This window comes from Homarus americanus, unplaced genomic scaffold (genome assembly GCF_018991925.1).
Source record: "Homarus americanus isolate GMGI-L3 unplaced genomic scaffold, GMGI_Hamer_2.0 scaffold19066, whole genome shotgun sequence".
Lineage (NCBI taxonomy): Eukaryota > Metazoa > Arthropoda > Malacostraca > Decapoda > Nephropidae > Homarus > Homarus americanus.
Genome location: NW_024716903.1, coordinates 459076 through 471566, shown reverse-complemented (window position 1 = coordinate 471566; position 12491 = coordinate 459076). Strand labels below are relative to the sequence as shown.

General features: G+C 43.9%; 1 protein-coding gene across 3 annotated transcripts in view; it reads right to left on the bottom strand.

Moving 5' to 3' along the window:
- Positions 1-11545, bottom strand: part of LOC121858535 (excitatory amino acid transporter 3-like) — an 81485-nt gene extending 69940 nt beyond the window's left edge. For 2 of the 3 annotated variants that reach the window (XM_042355022.1, XM_042355023.1), the window contains exon 1: positions 11396-11538. The gene's annotated coding sequence lies outside the window, so the exon portion shown is untranslated. Of the gene's footprint in view, positions 1-11395 lie in introns of all 3 variants that reach the window. The other variant, XM_042355024.1, reaches the window with a different exon arrangement.
- Between the last annotated feature and the right edge of the window lie 946 nt (positions 11546-12491).

Sequence of the window (12491 nt, the reverse complement as noted above, 5' to 3'; positions counted from 1 at the left end):
GTGGGGCAGAGGAGGAGGAGGAGAGAGAGAGAGAGAGAGAGAGAGAGAGAGAGAGAGAGAGAGAGAGAGAGATGTTTAATAAGAAAAGGGTGATTGAGGGAGATGAAGAGAGGAGGGAGAATTAAGGAGGGAGGAAGAGGAGGGACCCAAGGAAGAATGTCATGAAGGGTAACAAGGGCAGAGGGGCAGGTGGAGGGAAGTGGAGGAAAGAACATCAACAAGATCAACACCAGTATGTAAGCATAAATTAATTATCACTCAGGTTATAACTTTCCTACACCCAGGTATGATCTACGACTAATATCTTAAACACACGGAAATATTATACATAAACATAAAAAGATTCAGTTTATTCACTCATGTAATTCCTGTAATTGTTCACCTGATCAATATAATAATTCACCTTGAGTAATACTATCACCATCTAATAATAAGTACACCTGTTAATTATTATATCTGTTAATTAACATACCTGTACTTTATACCTGCAGTAAATATCAAGTGTAATTTTAATGTCTTGAGTTAACTTTCTGGAGGTGATTCAAGAAAAACAAATAAGAGATGAACAGTGATGGATAGGCTGAAGGGATAGGAGGATTAGATGAAAGGGTAAAAGAATAGATAAATGAACAGTGAAGGGATAGACGAAGGGACAGAAGGAAAGATCACTTGAATGTTGAGCACGGAAGCGTAAGTCACATCCCCGTGTCCCTATCCTCGGGACTTTGATGGATGTGAAGCGACATCTATCCTGGTCATGGTGAGTGTCAACACTAATCTGACCTTATTATAGTCACAACTACTGGCGGGGGGTGAGGGTGAGGGGAGGGACCCGAGCTACAGGACAAACACGTTTCACTCCTAAAAGATACCCAATCCTGTCTCGTCCCCCCCCCCCATCTAACCTGAGAATCCAATTTTGTATCGTAACTTAAAATAAATAAGTTAAAATGGAAATAGAACTTACGATTGTTCTGAAAACCCGTCTTAACTTATGTGGGTCTCCGGTTAAATGTACTCCCATACGTTTAGTTAAGATGCTTAGTATCACCTGAGCCTGTGACAACCTTCTGGGATCCATGCAGCTTTCAGAGTTATGTCATACTTTCACGGTTAAATCATGTCGTCCTTGGTAGACATGATGGATGGAAGAACGGATGGATAAATGAATGGATGGATAGGTAGATACTTATAAATAATCGGACACTAACCTAACACCTCCTACTAACACTTCAACTATGATAATGAAGTGTAATAAAAAAACCACATTTAATATTCAACCTCTCAATCAACTATCTTAGAATATTCCAATTAATCAACTCTTGAATTATTTTTGTTCTGTAAATCCCGTTTTCCTTTTGGGGATGGTAGAGGGGGGGAGGGTAGAGGGGGGAGGGTAGAGGGGGGAGGGTAGAGGGGGAGGGTAGAGGGGGAGGGTAGAGGGGGGGAGGCAGAAAGTCAATTAAGTTGTAAATTCGTTCGGTTTTCAAGGCTTCGAATTAATTTCTTGCTGGGGGAGGGTGGTATTAGAGTTCATTTAAACGCCAGAAATAGAAATATCGCCGAGAATGGATAGAATTGGGGAGATTGGTGGCGTGGGAAGGCGTGAACGGGCGTGTAAGGAGATAAGGTGAGGGAGTGTGTGAGGGTGGCGTGGGGACTGTGCGAGGGCGTGCGAGGGTTCTGAGTGTGTATGGGGATCGTGTAAGTGGGAAGTGTGAGTGATGTGAAGGCGTGCGAAGGCGTGGGGAAGGAAGTTATGAGACAAGAGAAGGTATACAAGAATGCGTGTAAGGGCGTGTAAAAGGAGATACGAGAGCATGGGTGAGCGTGGGAGGGCGTGGGAGGGCATGGGTGAGCGTCGGAGGGCATGGGTGAGCGTGGGAGGGCATGGAGTGGGGTGGGAGGGCATGGGTGGGCATGGGAGGAGCAGGGGAAGGCGTGGGAGGGCATGGGGTGGGGGGGGGCATGGGTGGGGTGGGCGGGCATGGTGGGGTGGGGGCATGGGTGGGGTGGGGGGCATGGGGTGGGGTGGGGGCATGGGTGGGGTGGGGGCAGGGAAGGCGTGGGAGGGTACGTTAACTCCGTGAGGGCCTGGGGTAATGAGTAAGAGCTGCGGGGAGGGTGGCTTAAAGAGGAGGAGGGGCAGGAGGAGGCAGGAGGAGGAGGAGGGCAGGAGGAGGAGGGCAGGGGAGGAGGAGGGAGGGGCAGGGGGGAGGGAGGAGGGGCAGGGGGAGGGAGGAGGGCAGGAGGAGGGGAGGCAGGGGGAGGGAGGAGGAGGCAGGAGGAGGCAGGAGGAGGAGGAGGAGGGGCAGGAGGAGGAGGGCAGGAGGGGAATGAGGGCGTATGAGGAGGTATTTGGACAGGTGGTGGCGTGGGAGGGAACGTGAACTGCCTGCCTATCTGCCAGAGAGAGAGAGAGAGAGGGAGGTGGCCGTAGAAAAAAAAAAGAGGATCTCCACATCATTGCTACGATTCCACACCTCAAAAATTTACTCCCCGCTACAACCAACCTGACTCTCTCTCTCCCCTATTTCGCTCACCCCTCTCGTTCCCACACATCCTTAGCCCCATTCCACCCCAATTACGAATCAAAATAGGAAGTAAAACACCCCCTAGGAACCTAATTCACTTTTGATAATTGGGAAATAGGGATCTAAGGGGTGAAAATAGGTTGGGGATTTGAGATTGAAGGGGACGGGAAGTGACGGGGAAGGCGGACGAAGGGTAGGGGCTTAGTGGTAGGGGAGGGATGAGTGGTGGGGGTCTGTCGGACGTGTAATGGTGGTGGCTATTGGGCACTTCCTTATGGCTCACGCTGACACGGATATCATCACAGAGGCACAGAAGTCCAACCTCTCACCTACCCCGTCTCTCACTCCTCCCCTCTCTCTTTCAGCTCTCTCTCTCTCTCTCTCTCTCCACCCCTCGTCTCTCTCCTCCCCAAATCTCTCTCTCCCCATGCCACCTCTCCCCCTCTCTCTCCCTCACTCTCCCCGTCTCTCTCCCTCTCCCCCTCTCTCCTCTCTCCTCGAGCGATCTTTCGCTACTAATCACCATAACCAGTTCCACCACGACCCACTAACTTTTACACACACACACACACACACACACACACACACACACACACTACTATTCCCTCACTGTCTACACGTAACCACTACCATCTCCTCCTCCTCCTCCTCCCTCTAGTCTTCGTCCTCCTCCTCCTCCTCTTCTTCTTCCTCTTATGGCTACTATACGTTGCCAAAAGACCTCCATAACCACCACCACCACTACAAACAACAACTACAATCAGAACTTCCCTCTCACTACACAACCACCACGTCTACCCCCACACTACACACGACAACCACGACTACAACCCCCCCCAACCAAAACCATAAGCAGCAACTACTCCACTACACCCTACCACTACAAACACAACAACCACAATTACTACTCGTACCACCACCACCCCCAACTGGTCACGTGATAAGAGTGTGTAATCTACCCATGGCTTTTGTTCGAATATATATATCTATTTATAGTCTCTGTGTAACTTGGGCGCCATTGTGACTCCGTCCTTATATAGTCTTTCGTCAGGTTAAATGTGTGAGAGAATTTTTTTTTTATTGCCTAGTGGATGGGAGCGGCAGGCGAAGATGATTGCTCGTGCTGGCTTTGTTTATATGAATGTGTCAAAAAAGGGTGGGGTGGGGGGTGGGGTTAGGGGGGTGGAGTGGAAGGTAGGTGAGATTGGGGTGGGGTGGGGGTAGTGGGGTGGGTGGGGGTAGGGGTAGGGGTGGGTAGGGGTGGGGGTGGGGTGGGGTGGGGTGGGGGTAGGGTGGGGGTAGGGTGGGGTAGGGTGGGGTAGGGTAGGGTAGTGTAAATTTTGATTAAGTTCCTATCAGGATTAATTTGATTAGATTAGGTTGTTAGGTTATAATAGGATAAATTATCTTAGGGTAGGTTTAACTGAGTACTAGAGGGTTGAGTACTAAAGGCGTCGAGTACTAAAGATGCTGAGTACTGAAACGTTGAGTACTGAGACGTTGAGTAAGTATATAAAGCGCTGAGTACTAGTGGTATTGAGTACTGGAGTTTTTGAATAATGGAGGTGTTGATTAATGGAGGTGTTGAGTACTAAAGACGTTGAGTCCAGGACAGGTAAGCAGCATATAACGAGACAGAGGCAAACAAACTTACTAAAGGTGCAAACAAAACACATAACACTAACTATTAAATCACCGTGTGTAAAAAAAATGCAAACACATAACAGAAGACCCACTCATCAATTTGTAAACAGTGCAAACAAACAAGAACAACTTAACCCCAATGACAATGCAAACAAATTACAAAGACGAAAAAACAAATAACGTAAACAACAATAGAAAATAAACCATGTGGCTGACAATATGAACAACAAGCAAGGAGGTGATGTAAACAGCAAACAATTAGGGGGAACAAGATGACGTCAAACAGTGCTGGCTTCCTGTCGCTCATGTCTGTGTGTGTGTGTGTGTGTGTGTGTAGGTGTAGGTATCAGTACATCTATCTATCTGTCTGTCTGTCTGTCTGTCAGCCCCCAAAGGAGCCACTAATACGAAAAACAAATAAATAAATAAATTAATTAATTTTATCTTTCATCTTACAAAAAATATTGAAGTTTATTGACGATTTATTAATAAAAAATAAAAAAATAAAATAAAAGTTTAATGGATAAATAAGCAAACAAGGAAGAAGATTATTATGACGTCATGTTGTAATTACTTGTTAGTGATAATTATTAGTTATTAGAGTCTAAGTAATTGCTTAAAAATTATCGTTAATGATGATGATGATATTGATGAAGGCTATTGTGTGATGATGATGGCGGTGGTAAAGGATTGTTCATAATGATGAATGATGATAATGAATGACGATGATAATAATGATTATATGACGATGATGACACTGACGATGAAAACATAAATAATAATGAAAACAAAATCCACAAACATAAACAGTTCTTAGTTCCTCCTGTGATAAAAAAACTGATCTCGAGGTGTCGTTACCATCCCCCGTCTACACACATGTCAACAAATGACTACTGGAAAAAAAGAGACGGGTCACCTGAAGATTAGCCCCCAGTTAATTTCAGCTGAAGTTAACCCACCCAATGTTAATCTTACCTAATCTAACGCTAACCCAGTTTAATTTATCTTCATATTAACCATCATAATGTTAATCTAATCTAATACTATACCTGTACAAACCCAGCTTATTTTACCTTAAGATTAACCACCCCAACATTAACCTAACCTAACACTATACAAACCCAACTTATTTTACCGTAATGTTAACCACACCCTAATGTTAACGTAACATAACTTAACCTAACTTTAACCTCCTGTGTCCATCATGTTAAGGCCATGTACAGCATTTCCGGCAGTCAAGAGTGATCAGTGTAATCGTTGTTATACGCTAATTTGTAAACAATGCTCTTAATTCCGTTATTGTTGTTTTGTTATGTGTTTTGGTGTGTTAATTCATAAGTGAGCGTGGGAATAAAATCTGTCAGCTGCTTCTTGTTAAACTTAACAATATCAGCCGTGTCAGCCATTTGTGTCGTGGCAACGTACTCTCACTGTTTATGGATAAAACGAACAGTGATTTTTGTCTGTATTGTCACTGTACTCGAGTATAGAAGAATAGTTCACATGACCAGCCTTTTATCTTAAAAAAATCAGGAATGTACCAACAAACCCCCAAATTATTCCATAAAGTACATCTGTCTTAGGGTTGTGTTAGTATTGTACACCGACTGCGACAAAACACAAAGGGCAATCAGAATACACGAGTTACCCCTTCGCCTCACTGTACTGTATATACGAGTACAACTCCAACTCGCTACGACAAAACCTACATCAGAACAAATGTAAACTACGAGTCCCTCCATTTCCTGCACCTCAGCTCCGATAAAAACTACGTCAGAACCTCCAATTACTGGCATATTAGTAACGACAAACGAAAATAGACTCCCTCCCTTCCCTAAACACGAACGACGACTAAAACACACGACAAACGAAAACAGATTCCTTCCCTTCCTTCTCTAGATGTGAAAGACAACAAAACCGCGAAGAACGACGAGAATACACAAGGCTCCCCCGGACCTCCTCACTCACCCTCTGACCGTCACTAGTGTTGGACATTTCCTCTGTTAGGCGAGTGAGCTACGCAGTACACCTATCACTGATGCCTTCCTGCCTCGCTTCTCACTGATAAAAGTCGCTAACGAGTCTTCTTCACCTTTTAGTGATCACGTGAAGATTAGCCAGGTTAAGTTATTTCACCCTAACTTTAACCTAACTTAGCTTAACATTAACGTAACTTTACCTATCACTAACCATAGTTAACCTAACACTAACCATACTTAACCTAACACCAAACTTACTTAACCTAACACCAAACTTACTTAACCTAACATTAACCAAGCACTAACTTAACTTAACCTAACTTAACACAAACCTAAATTTATCTAACACTAACCTATCATTAGCCTAACCTTAATCAAAACCTAACCTAACCCTCAAGGCAGCTTTATGAAGAAAAATTATTCTTCCTGTGAAATAAGCTGGAATGAAAGAAGCCTTACCTTAAGCTGATCCCGAATTGTATACAACACTATACAGTATACACCATTAAGATTATACATTCATACACCCTATTGCTTTCCCTCATTAGACAACACTAAAATCATACTTTTATCTATCTATCTATCTATCTATCTATCTATCTATCTAACAGTTGGCAGGTCGAGAAATAGCTATCAGCGTCTTAGAGCGGTGATGTAAAGCTGCTTTGTACACGTGATAACCTGATACGATGGGGGATTAGGAGGTACTGTGTGTGTGTGTGTGTGTGTGTGGCAATCATCATCATCACTACCATTACTTCACTATAACTACCACTAACACAACCACCATCACAATCACAGCCATCACAATCACCATCATCACTACCTCCATCACAATCACCATCCTCACTACCATCATCACAATCACGTTATCAACTCGAGTCAGGTATTCAACCCTAGGTGTGACTTACCCAACAGCTCAAAGCGCCATGGTATACAGTAAGCTGTTATGGTTGCGAGAGAGAGAGAGAGAGAGAGAGAGAGAGAGAGAGAGAGAGAGAGAGAGAGAGAGAGAGAGAGAGAGAGAGAGAGAGTTATCACAATGTAAACAGTATCAGTGTATTTCACAGGACACGCTCCACAATGGCCGACACTGAACCAAAAAAACCAAAACAATTGACAGTCACGTAGAGACATTAAATATTGCGAAATTAATACCCAGTTACTGCCTTAACTTTATGATCAATATTATTTTGTAGTTAAAGGAATATTTAATCTATATTTAAAGAGAGAATTAAGTCATTGGCAAACAACATCTTAAACACTGAAGTCAAATTCTTTCTCTCTCTCTCTCTCTCTCTCACAGGCATAAACACAGAAAAACAGTCATACGCAGATAAAGACACACTAAGACTCAAGGTGACGAAACCAACCATAAAATTCTTATACACACACACACGGGGGAGAGAGAGAGAGAGAGAGATATGTGTCACCCGAGTGAAACATTCACGCCACGACACACACACACATGCTTCTACAGTATATTGTTCACTGGGCTTTTGTTCATTGCAACTTTGTCCATTGAAAATTTATCCAGTGGAATTTTCTTGAAGGATAAATTCATCCAAGGTCATATACGTACGTAGTTCCGTGTACAAACAAATGGACAGACAAAATTCCAGTGAACCAAATCCCCCCTCCCCACCCTCTTCTTACTCCCCCCCTCTTCTCCTTCCTTCCCTCCCCTAGCCCTCCCCCTTCATCACTCTGGGAAGAAATTGGTAACAAGGAAATAGTTCTTAATAATTGCATATCCTTAACCCTTTAGAAAACAACGTATCTCTTAGGTATTTTATTCTGGCTACCACAACTACAATCAAAGCTACTGAACTACTACTACTCAAATGACTACGATTACCTAACTACTACCACTAATACTATCAATACTAGCATCACAACTCATAATATTACTACAAAGTATTCATTAACTCGTAGTATTAACACATAAGAAACTAACTTTACCCTTCGTTTGTGTAACTTGTCAGTGCACGAGTGTGTGTGTGTGTGTGTACAGTACAATGCAGAGTACGTTCATAGTAAGTCGTTCGAGTGTATATTGGGTTTTACGACAAATCCCTGGTATGGCCTACTTTCTTTCTGCACCTGTCGCTATACGTATGCAGGACGGACACTCACACACCTCCTGATTCTGTACAACAACACACTCAGTTATTCACAATTTGAAACTGTTCCAAGCACATATTCAGACTCGCTACAGTGAGAGACAACCATTTAGTATTTAATTGAACGAATCCACAAGCAAATCAAATCAGTTCAAAAAATTCATCCCGCATGTTCGGAGTCTTCGCAGTGTAACGAGATGTATTGGTGGTTCGTGTTGTTGTTGTTGACGTTATAATTTATTACTGCACTTCGACAACTATAAGTCGTTTAAAGCGTATATTTTACTGTATGTATTACTGCGCTTCGACAACTAAGGTCTTTAAGTATGTATTCTAGGTTATTTAATATACTAGTAACCAATAACTAGTTATTAAAAGAAATACATCATTCATCATCCTTCGGTTTCGTCATGGTTATATCGGGAACTCGTGACAAAAAAACTACCAACCGCAGCGTCAACACCACTCCTCCCAGGTAGAACTCTCGGAAACATTGACAAACTCCTCCATAACGTCGGGAAAATAGTAATGATTAATCAAAATTCACAGCAAACAGTAACACATGTACGAAGAAATGACTCGCTCTTTGTAGGTCACCAATACACAGGAACATACTTATAGTGAACGACTCTGCGAAAATCACAGCATGACTTGAGGCTTGACGTGTAAATAAATACCGGTTAGGAGGAAGGTTGGAAAGAAGCAGAAGGTCCAGTATAATTACGGGATCGTCAGCTTGAGTAAAGTAGCAGTTTCAGAAATACACACCCTACACACACACAAGCTGCAACACACACTCGCTAGACAACTATTTTCACATTTTAAAGGACTGGTGGCATCCTTGACTCAACTGGTCGACGAGTTTAAAAGGTTCGTTGGCCAAGATGTTCCTCGCAATTGGAGATGTAAGAACGCATCTAACTGACTAACTTGAGCAACAACATTAAAAAACACACACCCCCCCCCCAAAAAAAAACACCCGGATCATCTTAAAATTTATTCCTTAACTTATTTCACCTGCAGATTAACACCCTAGGATTTATTAAGTTTTAGTACAGTTACGAGGAGGAAGGTTAGGTTAGGTTAGGTTATTTATTGGTCCAGTTACGAGGAAGTAGTGTAAGTATGTCAACACTCACACCTCCGTCTTTTCGGGTCCAGGAATGAGGGAGAACAGGAAGTGTAAATAATGTCAAAGTAGTTCATTTTTAGATGTTTGTGTCTATTTTAGTGTTGAGGGGAATGTCTTCTACCACCACCACCGCCACCACCACCAGCCTAATCACGCCCCCATCACCAACCACCAGCCTAACCACGCTCCCATCATCACCACCAGCCTAACCACGTCCCCATCACCACCACCAGCCTAACCACGCCCCCATCATCACCACCACCAGCCTAACCACCCCCCATCACCAACCACCAGCCTAACCACGCCCCCATCACCACCACCAGCCTAACCACGCCCACTTCACCACCACCAGCTTAACCGCGCCCCCATCACCATCACCACCCTAACTACGCCTCCATCACTATCACCACAATCACCTTCACCACACCTTTCATCACCATTCACCACCACGGCCTCCACCATTGTCAAGGATTAGGAATTTCCTGGTAATTGACTCCCAGAGGACGGACACTAGTCCTCCACCATATGACACTAATACTCCACCATGTGTCACTAATACTCCACCATGTGACACTAATACTCCACCATGTGACACTAATACTCCACCATGTGACACTAATACTCCACCATGTGTCGCTAATACTCCACCATGTGTCGCCAATACTCCACCATGTGTCGCCAATACTCCACCATGTGTCGCCAATACTCCACCATGTGTCGCCAATACTCCACCATGTGTCGCTAATACTCCACCATGTGTCGCTAATACTCCACCATGCTAATACTCCACCATGTCGCTAATACTCCACCATGTGTCGCTAATACTCCACCATGTGTCGCTAATACTCCACCATGTGTCGCTAATACTCCACCATGTGTCGCTAATACTCCACCATGTGTCGCTAATACTCCACCATGTGTCACTAATACTCCACCATGTGTCACTAATACTCCACCACGTGTCACTAATACTCCACCACGTGTCACTAATACTCCACCACGTGTCACTAATACTCCACCACGTGTCACTAATACTCCATGTGTCACTAATACTCCACCATGTGTCACTAATACTCCACCATGTGTCACTAATACTCCACCATGCGACACTAATACTCCACCATGCGACACTAATACTCCACCATGCGACACTAATACTCCACCATGTGACACTAATACTCCACCATGTGTCACTAATACTCCACCATGTGTCACTAATACTCCACCATGTGTCACTAATACTCCACTATTGTGTAGTGTGGTTGGTGGTGGAGGTAGTATATGCGGGACCGGGAGTGTGGTGGAGGGGTAAGTGATGGAGAGGGAAGTGGTGGAGTGTGGTGGTGGAGTGGACGGAGTGGTAGTGCTGGTGTGTTTATGGTAGCGGTTCGTATGGTAGTAGTAGTAAATGTCAACTCTGGCACCGAACCACGTACACACCTGGTCACGTCACGTCACCTCACCTCGTACCAACATACACAATCTGCCAACCCTCCCTCCCACAACACGTCTACCACATCTCCACTATGCCACACATCCTCTGCCATTACCTCTCTGTGCCACACCTTAACTCTCCTCTACCACATCCGGTCAGTCAGAGGGCACCACCACAACATCTATTATATGTGTGTTGCAGCGTAAAGAGACGGACGGGGTAGCTGTGAGCAATGTGTACAGCCTTAAGGAGTCAATCAAGCGAGGTAGATCAATCTGTACAATGTGTGTTGTCAAGACTTCTATACAAACAGACTCACTGTATGTATCACGTCTGCGTTAGCCTATCAACACTCTCAACAGACTTATTTGGCACTTGGCATAAATTTTGCGCGAAAAATCTCTACCAAACGTCAACACAGATTTATATTCACTACTTTGCTTAAAGACACATGTTATGCACAGTAAGTATACGACAAGAACTATCGCGTGGAGAGATGTATTCTTGGTCACTGAATCACAATGGTGGTCATGGATAAGTAAGCTTACCTTTAGCTATCTCGCGTGCTTTAGTTCCTGGTGGTTCCGGAGGTGTGAATGGTGAAGTCGGAGGTGGTGATGGTCGGCCACGATCACAACACACACTACCAGGCCACAACCACTGCCAGCCAGCCCCGGCCCGCAGCACCAGGGTGGAGGGCGGGATTAACCCTCCTTACATCATCAACTGACTCCGCCCACCCTACCAGTTGGCTACCCTCAACGCCTCACTTACTCCCGAACAACATCATTTGCCTTGTACTTAAGATATTATACGAAATGTTACCATGAAACAGGAATGTGAACCACAACACCGGTCGTAAGTTAATCAGTAACAGTCGCTTTGGTATGTGTGTGTCCCAACAAGGGGGTTGCCCGGGACCTACAAAAGTTAGACCACACGAGAAAATACTGGGACATCTTTCTGCCTTATATTAAATCATGATCATCTTGTTACTATCAGGGAGAATTATATGAGCCGGAATAATCCCCGTAATATCTAGTAATAATCAGAAAGAATGAAGCGTATTCTAGGTGATGGTACAAATACAGGGTGTCTCAATAAAATATACACACTGCCTTGAAAGATTTTCGTGACAATCGCATGAATTATTTTAATACAACAGCAACATTGACCTTACTTGTTGATCTGTTAGAACTCCAACAATTGAGGATAATATTGCTGCTGTTGTAATGTAATAATTCACGAAGTCTTAAAGCAGTGTGTTTATATTTTCTGAGACACCCTGTATTTTCACCCTCCATCCCGGGGAAATATGTAAGCAGCAAAAATGTATACAAACGTCCATCACCACCACTGAGCCCCAGAAAAACACACCAGACAAGTGAACAACCTACCTCAACACTTATACGAACTTAAGAGAGCGAATACAATATTAAGTAGATTACCTGAAGATTAGGCACCCTAGCTTATTCTCACCTAATGATTAAATACTCAAAAACAAACCTATCCAAACCTAATAAAATCAAACCCAATCCTCCTAGGTAACGTCAAGGTGTTTAATGACCAGGTGAAGTTAGTTAAATGGCTAATCTTCGCGTGAGTCGAGTAAACTACTACATATAAATAATCATTTTCTAAGCC